The sequence below is a fragment of the Triticum dicoccoides genome, chromosome 5B (genome assembly GCF_002162155.2).
Source record: "Triticum dicoccoides isolate Atlit2015 ecotype Zavitan chromosome 5B, WEW_v2.0, whole genome shotgun sequence".
Classification (NCBI taxonomy): Eukaryota; Viridiplantae; Streptophyta; class Magnoliopsida; order Poales; family Poaceae; genus Triticum; species Triticum dicoccoides.
Window position 1 is genome coordinate 343,732,663 of NC_041389.1, and position 12,405 is coordinate 343,745,067.

Below are 12,405 nucleotides of genomic sequence, written 5' to 3' on the forward strand. Positions count from 1 at the left end.
AACTAAGAGATCTTTAACCATAGCAACACTAGGTTCAACTCTGATTTGTTCAGATAGTTTGGGTGTTCTAACATAACTTTTGTTAACCACAGTTGAAACTTTAGCATGTTCCTTCATCCTAACAGGGAAAGGTGGTTTTTCAATATAAGCGGTGGGAACAGCTGGATCAACATTGTAAATAATAGTTTCTTCTTTACCTTTTACCGGTTCTTTAACTTCTTCTTTAATTGGTGGATGATCTTTAAACCACTTCTCCTCGGGGAGATCAACATGAGTAGCAAAATATTCACAAAAGGAAACTACTATCTCAGAGTCAAGTCCATATTTAATGCTAAACTTTTGAAAAGCATCGGTATTCATAAAAGATTTAACACAATCAAACTTAGGTTCAATACCTGACTCTTTACCTTCATTGAGTTCCCAATCTTTAGAGTTGCGTTTAATTATTTCTAAAATATCTCACCGGAATTCAACAGTCTTCTTCATAAAAAGAACCAGTACAAGAAGTATCGAGCATGGATTGATCATTACGAGAAAGTCGAGCATAAAAATTCTGAATAATAATTTCTCTTGAGAGCTCATGATTGGGGCATGAATATAACATTGACTTAAGCCTCCCCAAGCTAGAGCAATACTTTCTCCTTCACGAGGCCAAAAATTATATATATAATTTCGATCACAATGAACTAGATGCATAGGATAATTTTTTTGATGAAATTCCAATTTCAACCGATTCCAGTTCCAAGACCCAATATCATCGCATAGCCTATACCATGTCAATGTTTTTCCCTTCAAAGATAAAGGGAAAACATTCTTCTTAGCTTCATCTCCGGGCAAACCTGCAAGCTTAAACAATCCACAAATTTCATCCACATATATAGAGTGCATATCAGGATGTTCAGTTCCATCTCCTGCATAAGGATTAGCTAGCAGTTGTTCTAACATACCTGAAGGAATTTCATATTCAATATTTTCAGTAGGTGCAGTAGGTTGAGGGGCAACTAATTGTGGTTCCGGTTGAGGTGAAGATACCCCGAACAAACCCCTCAAAGGATTGTTTTCCATAGCAGCAAGTGACAATAAATTTCAACACGTAATAATAATGTTTCCTTACCAATTTCCACTTACCAAGAGTGCTTCACTTCCCGACAATGGTGCCAGATAATAGCCTTGATGAACCACAAGTATATGGGGTCAATTGTAGCCCTTTCTATAAGTAAGAGTGTCTGACCCAACGAGGAGCAGAAGGAAATGTCAAGTGGTTTTCAGCAAGGTAATGTCTGCAAGTGCTAACATTGTAAGTAGCAGAGTAGTTTGATAGCAAGATAATTTGTAACGAGCAAGTAACGATAGTAGTAACAAAAGTGCATAAAGGTAGCCCAATCTTTTTGAGGCAAAGGACAAGCCAAAGCGGTCTCTTATGATAAGCAAAGTGTTCTTGAGGGTACACGGGAATTTCATCTAATCACTTTCATCATGTTGGCTTAATTCGTGTTCACTACTTTGATAATTTGATATGTGGGTGGACCGGTGCTTAGGTGTTGTTCTTACTTGAACAAACCTCCTACTTATGATTAACCCTCTCGCAAGCATCCGCAACTACGAGAAAAGTATTAAGAATAAATTCTAACCATAGCATTAAACTTCTGGATCCATTCGGTCCCTTACGGAATAGCGCATAAACTGGGGTTTAAGCTTCTGTCACTCTCGCAACCCACCATCTAATAACTACTCCACAATGCATTACCTTAGGCCCAAATATGGTGAAGTGTCATGTAGTCGACGTTCACATGACACCACTAAGAGAATGACAACATACATATCATCAAAATATCGAACACATATCAAGTTCACATGATTACTTGCAACATGATTTCTCCTGTGACCTCAAGAACAAAAGTAACTACTCACAAATGATAATCATGCTTAGGATCATAGGGGTATTAAATAGCATAATGGATCTGAACATATAATCTTCCACCAAATAAACCATATAGTAATCAACTACAAGATGTAATCAACACTACTACTCACCCACAAGCACCAATCTATAGTTTTGGTACAAAGATTGAACACAAGAGATGAACTAGGGTTTGAGAGGAGTTGGTGTTGTTGAAGATGTTGATGAATATAGCCCTCCCAAAATGGGAGAGTTGTTGGTGATGATGATGACGATGATTTCCCCCTCCGAGAGGGAAGTTCCCCCGGCGGAATCCGTCGGAGGGCAAAAGTGCTCCTACCCAAGTTCCGCCTTGAGGCGGCGGCGCTTCGTCCCGAAAGTCCTCTCCTTATTTTTTTCTAGGTCAAAATGACTTATATACCAGAAGTGGGACGAGGAGGGCAACACCCACCAGGGCGCGCCTGGGCCTCCTGGCACGCCCAAGTGGGTTGTGCCCACCTGGTGGCCCCCCTCTGGTACTTATTTGCTCTAATAATTCTTAAGTATTCCATAAAAAATCCTCAGGAAGTTTTAGCTCATTTGGAGTTGTGCAGAATAGGTAGCTTGACGTAGCTTTTTCAGGTCTAGATTTCCAACTGCCAGAATTATCCCCCTTTGTGTATACCTTGCATATTATGAGAGAAAAGGCATTAGAATTACTCCAAAAAGCATTATTTTACAATAAAACAACATAAATAACGGTAAGAAAACAAGATGCAAAATGGACGTATCATGTGTGGAAGTGTTTGTTAGTTTGTGCAGGTGCATCTATTGGGGACTTGTGTCTTCCTCCTACTAGATTGATGCCTTGGTTCTTAACTAGGGGAAATACTTATCTCTACTTTGCTGCATCACCCTTTCCTCTTCAATGGAAAAATCAACGCAAGCTCAAGAAGTAGCATACCCCACTACCGCTATCTTCTCAGTAGCCCAGAGTTTGAAGCGATAGTAGGACAGTAGTAGAGTGGTAGTACCGCTTATGCGGTACTTCCACGTCTTATACTGCATGCACCTCCACTTATATTTAGCTCTATACTCCTTTTCCTCTTTGCGGTAGTAGAGCGGTAGTAGCAGGTGGTAGTATCGCTTCAGGTGGTACTTCCATTCTACCCACCTATACCACCGATATTCCACCGGGCTCTATGACACCAAGCGATAGTACCGCTGGTGTGGACGGTAGTACCACTCCGGCGGCACTACCGCTCTTGTTTTCACTATCTCATAGGCTCCAGCTGCAACTACCGCCTCTAACGGTAGTACCGCTCCCCTAAGCGGTAGTACCGCTTGAGTGCGACTTTGAGGCAGATAACAATTGGATTTGCCCCCACTATATATAGGTGTCTAGCTACTTCCCCAAGAAGACCACCTATTTTTTTCCCAAGCTCCATTGTTGCCAGAAGCTCCATTTTCACCCGATCTCCCTCCCTAGCCATCAAAACTTGTTGTTGCTCTAGGGTTTGCTTGAGAGGGCCTCGATCTACACTTCCACCAAGAGATATTTGATTCTGCTCGCACTAATCCCTTGCGGATCTTGTTACTCTTGGGTGTTTGGGCACCCTAGATGGAAGAGGTCACCTCGAATCCACAATCCATTGTGGTGAAGCTTTGGGTGGTGTTGGGAACCTCCAATTAAGTTGTTAAGAGAGCTCCAACCTTTTTGTAAATGTTCGGTCGCCGCCCAAGGGCACCACTAGTGGAATCACAACAGCTTGCATTGTGTGAGGGTGTGAGGAGAATACAATGGCCCTAGTGGCTTCTTGGGGAGTATTGTGCCTCCACATGGCTCCAACAGAGACATACTCCGCCTAAAGGGAAAGAACTTTGGTAACACATCCTCGTCTCCATCGACTCCACTTGTGGTTATCTCTTACCTTTACTTTGTACAAGCTAATATTGTGTTGTATCATTACTTGTTTGTGTTGTTGTTGAGCTCATCATATAGGTTGTCCACCTAGTTGCATATCTAGATGACCTATTTGTTGCTAACCCTACTTTGGTTAAAAGAGCTAAAAAATTGGTAGTTGCCTATTCACCCCCCCCTCTAGTCAATCATATCGATCCTTTCACATGGTATGTCTTGTTGCCTATACATTTACACGTTAGGGCTATGAGCTGTACGACTATTGAGGTGTGAGATATGACAGTGAATTCTTCATTGAAAATGGAGGCGACAGTACATGGTGACTTAAGTTTGATGGTGCCCATTAGCACAATGTTTCGAGAGCTGGAGTAAAAGCTCTAGGTCTAACATGCACTGGTTGATATCTAGCAATACTGGTGTGCCACATCACTTCTTTGTTGGAGGCTTAGTTTGGAGTTTGCTCAGACTTCCTCTCGAAATAGCCTTTCGCCCTGCTTTATAAATAAAGCAACAATCGAACAAAGTACATGGACGAACGATACAAAATGGTGAGGTAGCCCTCTTACAAAGCTGATCCTGAGATACCCGACATAGGTAGAATGCATGTGACTATGCTACTGGCAACACACACCGGATGAACTAAAAACACCCACGCTACGACCTAGCACACCTAGGCTCTACGATAACGCCCCCGAGAGGAGGAACGACGCAGAGCGCCGCCGCCGCTGAGTCCACTGGACAAAGGCCTTCACCTCGAGCCGTGACACGGAGAGAAGAACCACAATGACGTCTTCAAGAAGAATGCGGAACCCACGGGTGTTGCCGTCGTTGGCGCCAAGGCATGGAGCTTTCGCTTGGCAACTCACCCATGCCACTACGAGGCAGCCAGGAGGAGCATGACGATGTCAGATCCCAGATCCGAATCAGGACGTCGCCCCTCCAGGAGAGAGAGCACGTCCGAGCTACCCGCCGCACCACCTCCTGTTGCCCCCACAACCCGGGAGTGGAGCCACCATCATCACAATGATGCTCGCTGAAGAGCAACCATGCAAACCGCCATCTGGATTGTGGGGGCAACGGTAGGAAGAGCGACGACACTACATCAACTCCTAACCCGGCATCAGTCCCCGAGATTGAGTAGGCGCCTCCACCATAGGAGGCACCAACACATGCGTCCCCTGCCAATCCCCGATGGACTGTGGGGGACATGGCTCCGAGACTGCCGACGAGCCTGTCCCGAGTCCATGGCCAGACAAGCTCACACGACGCCATGTTCGTGGTCACCGACATCGATCCGTGCATCGACGCATCAGTATCACGACCACCACCATCGAGCACAGTACCCGCGAAGGGAGCACGAGCATCCTTGCGAGCACATCCCGGGCCAATCCTAACCTCTCCTACTCGAAGCACATGCTTCGATCCACTCTCGGCCCCGATCTGACCTGCCTGAGCATGAACCCTAGATCCGGCCCATCGCCAAAACGCGTGCGGTCGACACCGTCGGCGCCCGCCCAGCCCCGCACACCATCGGAACAGATCTACAAGAAGAAGGCCAACACCGCCACCCCGCGCTGCCTGAAGAAGCCTGGCTGCCGCGCCGCCACAACCACGTCACACACGGTCCACCGCCCTGCACAGGTGCGGCCTAGGACGAGCCCGCACGCGAGGCAGTGCACCACTAGCATAAGCCACCTGCCTGCGCTGCGTGCCGGCCAGATCTGGCCGCCACGTCGAGGCGCGCACCACCGCCCGCAGCCCTCCATGCAACGCCACGCCCGCTTAGAAGTTGCGCTTCGCCATGCCGCAGCGCCCCGCGCCTATACCCGACGGAAAGGCCCACGTCGCCCTATCTCGTCGGGGGGAGATTAAGCCCTGCCGCAGCCGACGCCGGTCGGGCTTCGCCTGGCCGTGCCCCCTGGCGGCGGCGAGGGAGGAGGGGAAACTTGCGATGGGGATCTATAAGCCCTCCTCGGCCGCCCCGCGGGTGGCGGCGCAGGAGAGGGTAGGGTTCGGGGGCTCCCTGCTTGTTAGTTATTCAGGATATGTGATGGAGCTAGTAGCTAGCTGTGGATCCGCTCAGACTTCCTCTTCGGGGCGAAAACCTAAGATTTAGCTTTGCGGGTGGATGTGGCCATGGCCTTGCTCTCGCATCGTACCCTTATTTGAAGGCATAATTGTGGAAGCACTTTTCACACGATCTGTGTGCTGCCATCGGTGGTGATTGACGTTGATGGTTGTTGGTGCATGTTTGATCTCGCTTCAATAGAACTTTTGGAGGTTTTTTTTTCTCTTTGTGTGTGTGCGGTTTTGTGTTGGTTATGCATCCTAATTTTATAGATGACATGTGTATATTCACGATGCTTTATATTTTCTTGATACGACATTGTGAGTTAATAAAAAATGTCCTTCTTGGAAAAAATGTTTTACGCAAATAATTAATAATCAATGCATTGTCTATTCTTAATAGAGTCAGGTTCTGTCACTCCGAGCTTGGGCGAAAGGCCACTATGTATGTATCGTCTTCCATGTTGTTCTACTGTTTGGTCCAGTTTCTTCAACTCTCTAAACTGGTGGTGATGCCGATGTTGCTTCAGCGATTTATGAATCTCTTCTCAAGGTGTCGGTGGTTATTGCGGTCTTTAAATCCTGGTACGACGAGAGTGTTTGCAGGTGTCTCTTTCCTTTACTGTTGGTTCAATATAATTTTTAATCTTTGACCGGCGGCGTACAATCGGAGAAAGAAGAAGACTAGTATGCTTTTCAATGTAACTTTATATTTTACGGACCGTTCTACATCTAGTTGTCTATCCATTATACTGACTTTTGTTTTCCTCAATATTAAGTTGATCTAAGATGTCCTTTGGCGAGATTCTGGGAGTCATCTTGGGTGGAGGGGATGAGGCCCAAAGACATTGCACCAAAAAAATTCGAGATCTCGTGGAAAAAGGGGACCACGGTGGACAAGGCTTTGAGAGATAATGCTTGGGTTAATCACATCGATACCCAGCATGGGATGACGCTTGCTCACATTCAACAATTTGCCACTCTATGGGAAAAGCTAGCCAATGTCAACATACGACCTGGAGTTCGTGATTCTATCATCTGGAAGCTCACTAATGACGGGACTTACACTGCATCGTCGGCTTACAAGACCCAATTCGCTGGACATCTACGCTCACCCTTGCAGGATATGGTTCGGAAGGTTTGGTCACCCTCCAAATGCAATTTTTTTGCTTGGTTGGTCACTCAAAACAGGATTTGGACAGCGGATAGACTTCAGCGTAGAGGATGGCCCAATTGCGATCAATACCCTCTTTGTAGCCAAGTGCAGGAATCGGCGGCCCACCTCCTTTTCAAGTGCCGGTTCGCAACTCGCGTATGGAAGGAGGTGTTCTCATGGCTGGATCTTCAAGTTGACACAAAGAATTGGCATATTTTCACCACGGTTAAAGCTTGGTGGCAAGGAATCATCAACATTGCTCATCAAAGAAAGGCTCTCTCATCGTTGATCCACCTTGTTGGATGGGAGATTTGGAAAGAAAGGAACGCGCGCGTCTTTAAAAATAAAGCGGCACCGCTGGCCGTGATTGTTAACCTTATTAAGGAGGGGGCAGCGCTTTGGGCTATTGCGGGTGCCAGGCATTTGTGTAATGTAATGCCGCGAGAGTATTTAGTTAGCATTTGTGCCGCTTGAGTGGCGTGTATCTCACAAACTTCTCTCTTAATCAATGAAAATGGCAAGTCTTTTGCCTTGTTTCAAAAAAAAAACCTTAGCTGGAGTGTGGCTATCTCAGATCTGACCTGGTAAAGATGCATATTTTCTACCAATGCACAAGATTGCATTCCTTTATACTACCCGTACAATTCGTCATTATTGTTCTACAGAAATTATAATATTTAATTGTTGGTGATTTGAGTTAGAGTTGGAGTTGACCAGTTGGTTTGCGGAATTGCGGAGTATCCTTCGCGAGACAAGTTTTTGTGGTGTCATTCCAGGATGAGTTCATTTAAACTGCCAACCCGGTTTATTTTTACTTTTTACAGGAAGCCCTCGGTTTATTTTTGTCGCGTTATTTCAGATTTGTTTAGCTAGGCAATTTGCGCTCACGGTGCGCGCTTGTTCAAATTTAGGTATCAAAAAACAGTATTATAGGCTGACAGTGCATGCCACTCCCATATATTACTTACAAAATTATCTGAATAAATAGTAACCAACCATTGCTACTGCGAAAAGGCATCAAGGGCGAAAGATAACACTACATGCACTTTGCGTTCTGCAAGTTAACAAACAGAAAAGCTTAGCCACTAGGGAGAAGATGGCATCTGCAAAAGACACAGCAAAAGTTTGATCGCCTATAAAATGTATCAGGATGTAGCTTTCAGTTTGCATTTTCATGTATGTATCACCTAATTTTATGATAAAATTAGGTTATATCTAAAGCGAAAAGGCATAATCCAGTCATGGTTAGCAGATGCCATGTAGTTCTAGAAAAGAAAAAGTTGCGCCTTTTTTCTAGAGCTATTCCATCAAGGTCGATACCTTTCTCGTGTTGTTTCAGATCATCTTCATATCTACAAAAAGCAAAAATGAAAGTGACAGCGAGAAAGAGATCATAGATAAAAATGATGTTACTGGCAACATGGCAAGTGGATGGGCAGATCTGGCAAATTGCCATCTCTCCACTACATGCTTGCACAGAAGAAGAGCTCGTCCCTTGCAGAGGAAAAATTGCACTTCTTCCCGTTCTGCTTCATCAAAAATAGTTTACTTGTTTGATCGTGGCCTGAGAGTCCGAGACCCTACAATAATGTTACGGGTTAATGATTGAACTAAACAAACAAGGAGTGGTCAAGATGTGATCGACCAGACTAACAACTTGCATGCATATTATAATATAATTAGGGTCTCCTTTGCAACAGGGATTTTATTAGAAACAAAACAAAGCAAAGAAAGACAAAATGCGGGGCCTTCTTTAAGTTAATACACATATTAGGATAATTTCTTACTGTGTTTCCTATAAAACTCGCATAAAAATGCTTTAAAAGTTTCAATAATTATTTTCTTTGTCTTTCCTTCTTTTTCAAAAATTTGTACTGTGTTTAAAAAGAATAACCATAGACTTCCGACTCTTTGTACGTTCTATGCATTCTAGAAATCTTTTGAATAGGTACACTACCGCATTCCAGAGAGAGTCTTAAAGCGTTCACCAATAATTTTCATTTATATTAATTCATAGTATCCATTCAGAGAGATGAGAGCCTTAAAGGTTCACAAATACAATAATGAATAGTGTACCGGTCCAAAAGATTCCAAGCATATATTGTGAGTCCAAAGATAAACTGAATTATTCTTCCGTAAAATAATTACGCGGTCCAAAAAGTTTACTTGAACTTGGAAAATAAGTTAGGCAACTAGGCAATAAGTCCCTTCATGAATTTTTTTTATTCATACAAAATTCTACATTTTTTTTGTAGCATGACCACCGACTAATATTGTTGGCTAATAACTGCATAAACTAATAAGGTAGCTCGTTTCAGAAACAATAAGATGGTGTTCAAGATGTGCTCAACTAACAACTTGCCTGCTAATCTTATCTTACTCTATGAAGATTTTAATTGGTAGTGGTGGTCTACTCATGCATGTAATACTAACCATCAGATCTGCATCAAATGATAGTCCTTGATTCTATTTTGTTTTCTTTATCTAGACACTTATAGATGTATCAATATTTTTAGCACTGTCTATAAGGTAATCTGCAAGAACAAATGCTAGTATTTTTCGTCTAAAAACTACAAGAACTTTGTTATTTGGAGCCATTGGGTTGACAACTAATCCAATTGAACTTGCATGATTGTTTCAAATCTTTCTACATATTTTGAGTAATCTTTTAACGAAATGTGTTGGGATCCCGTAGCAGCATCCCTAATTATTCATTATAAAATTATATAATTAAAGTTTCGAGTAGACAATGTACCCATCATCCAGAAAGATTCCAAGGATAAACCATGAAGCCATATTTGGTGTGATTGTTCTTCTTCCACTAGAATAAAATTAATATCTTTTTGGTAGCCGAAGGGCCAAATCATTCGCATTATGTATAGATCAGTAAGATGCTTTATGATACGATAAGCCGATAAGAACTCAACTAAGGAGTATAAATTCGAAGACTACATTCTGCAACTAGTTCTATCCTTGGCCATGAAGGTCTTAATGCAGCATGGACAAAGTGCAGAAAACAATTACATTGTTTGCTTATTATTATTATTATTATTATTATTATTATTATTATTATTATTATTATTATCATCATCATTAACCTAATTTGGCAAGCCATTGAGGCATTGACATAACTCTGAATTCAAGGTATATAGATATTCCAAAGTGACAACAGGATCCACCGTGCAACGGTTACGTGAATTTTGCGAATCAACCTGTGGTTGGATGGTTAGAGGGACAGTGGTATCCTCAGCCCATCAGGATTCAAGTCCTGGTGCTCGATTTCTAGATTTTATTTCAGGATTTTCGATGATGCACTTTCAGTGGGAGGAGACGTTCCCGTCGACGACGAGATGCCTACTGTGACTTCATAAATCTCAAGATGATATTCCGGCTCAGTCTTTTGAAGGTTCTCATAGAGATAAGGTGTGCATATGTGCATTCATAGAAGTGAGTGTATGTGCGTATATATGAGCGCTTGTGTCTGTACTGTGTTAAAAAAACGGTTACATTTGAAATTCCCAAGTGTGTTACTGACATGTGGCCGTAGGACCCCACGTGTCACCCTATCGCTAGATGCCAAAATGGCACCATCAGTTAATTTGCTGGTCCACCAATGATGAAAGCCAAAGCCCTTTAAATTCCAACTTCCGAAGTCAATATTGGGGTGCTATCACATAGGTCTAGTGCTCTGCACGTTTATATTGACCAGTAGAAGACTTCAAATTGGCAGCTGCAAAATTCATATAGGCACAAAGACACAACACAGAGAGAGGTGGGCCTGGTGTCTGGATTTTTTACAATGCAGTGAAGCACACAACTCAAAAACGAAAACATAACTCAAACTTAGAACGTCAGATAAATTCTAAGCTGAACCTAATCTAACAAGGATCGCGAAGGTCCACAATTTATCTAATAATATGAATAGGATTATTCCTTGGTCTAGAGACGTTGTACTGTGTATTCCACTATAACATATGGAATTCCTCAACAAAAAAATTAACACATATAGAACAACATCTATAAAGTTACTAAGCTTCCTTAAAATAAACTCGTCTGGTGAATCGAGATGTGTGAAGAGTGCATGGGCCTCAGCTGATAGTGGGTGGGACGTGTTGTGTGGCCAGCTTGATTCTATGCGTGTCTACTTTTCTTGTATACGTGGGCAGCTGGGTTTCCATGCTTTTCTGTTTGTCCGGTCAAGAAAAAATATCTATTACCACATCCAACCAATTAAAGACTCTCACTAACCATTTTAAAATTTTATGAATCTTTTTTCTAAAATGTAAACATTTTTTAGTAGATATATGAATACTTTTAAAATTTTATGCATTAATTAAATGTGTGAACACGTTTGAAGCAATATATAAACACAGTTTGTAACTATATTAACATTTTTCAAATGTACAGACATTTTTTAAGCATGGACCTTTTTAAAAATTTATGATAATTTATGAACACTTTATAAAACATGTAAATATTTTAAAATGTACAAAGCTGGCCAACCTATATTAATGGGTCGGCGCAATATATAAATTAGCGGATGGGGCAGTGCTATTTGGACTCTATAAGAATCCGAAAGCAACCCATTGTTGGTACGCTATGTGCTGCGGGGGAAGGGGGTGGATGGAATGGCATGGTCGTGTTTGGCGCTTGTGTGAATTTCATTAAAATTATGTGTCGTATTGTAACGCCCCGAGACCGACGCTCCAGAAGACTTCCAGTTATTTCGAGTTTTATCGTATGATTTGTTTTGTTTGTGCATTCATCATGCCATCTCTTGCATTGCATCATGTCATCATGCCATCATTTCATTAATTTTTAAAACCTCAACTATACAAATTGCATAGATGGTTGATCTATTTAAATCGAGGGAAGAGTGTCTTCTCTTTATAACATATCGTCCCAATATTAGGGAGCTATATTAAATATTTCTTTAATTTGGAAATCACCATAACACACTTGTAAATTATCCCAATGCCTTTGTTATCTTAATTCTTGGTCTCCAACCTTGCCATATATTCTTTCATCATATTCCGGAGCTCCACCAAAAATCCGAACATTTTTTGGACATTTCAAAAACCTAGTCCTAGTTCAAACCCATTTGAATTTCAAATGAGTTTGAATTTAATTCCTGCAATCATGTTCACGCCATTTTTCTTGGACCAAGCACATTTTGCGAGTCCGGAAAAATTAACCGCATGCCCAAATTTTTCCTCTAACCTTCTCTTCTCTCCTTTCCTTTCTTCCAGTTCTCTGTTAATGAAAAGAGTAGAGAGGGAGAGAAGAAGCCCAGCAGCCTTGCAGCCCAGCCGGCCTCTTAGGCCCGGCCAACCAAGCCGGCCCAGCCAGCCCACCTAAAACCCCTCCTAACCCTAGCCAATC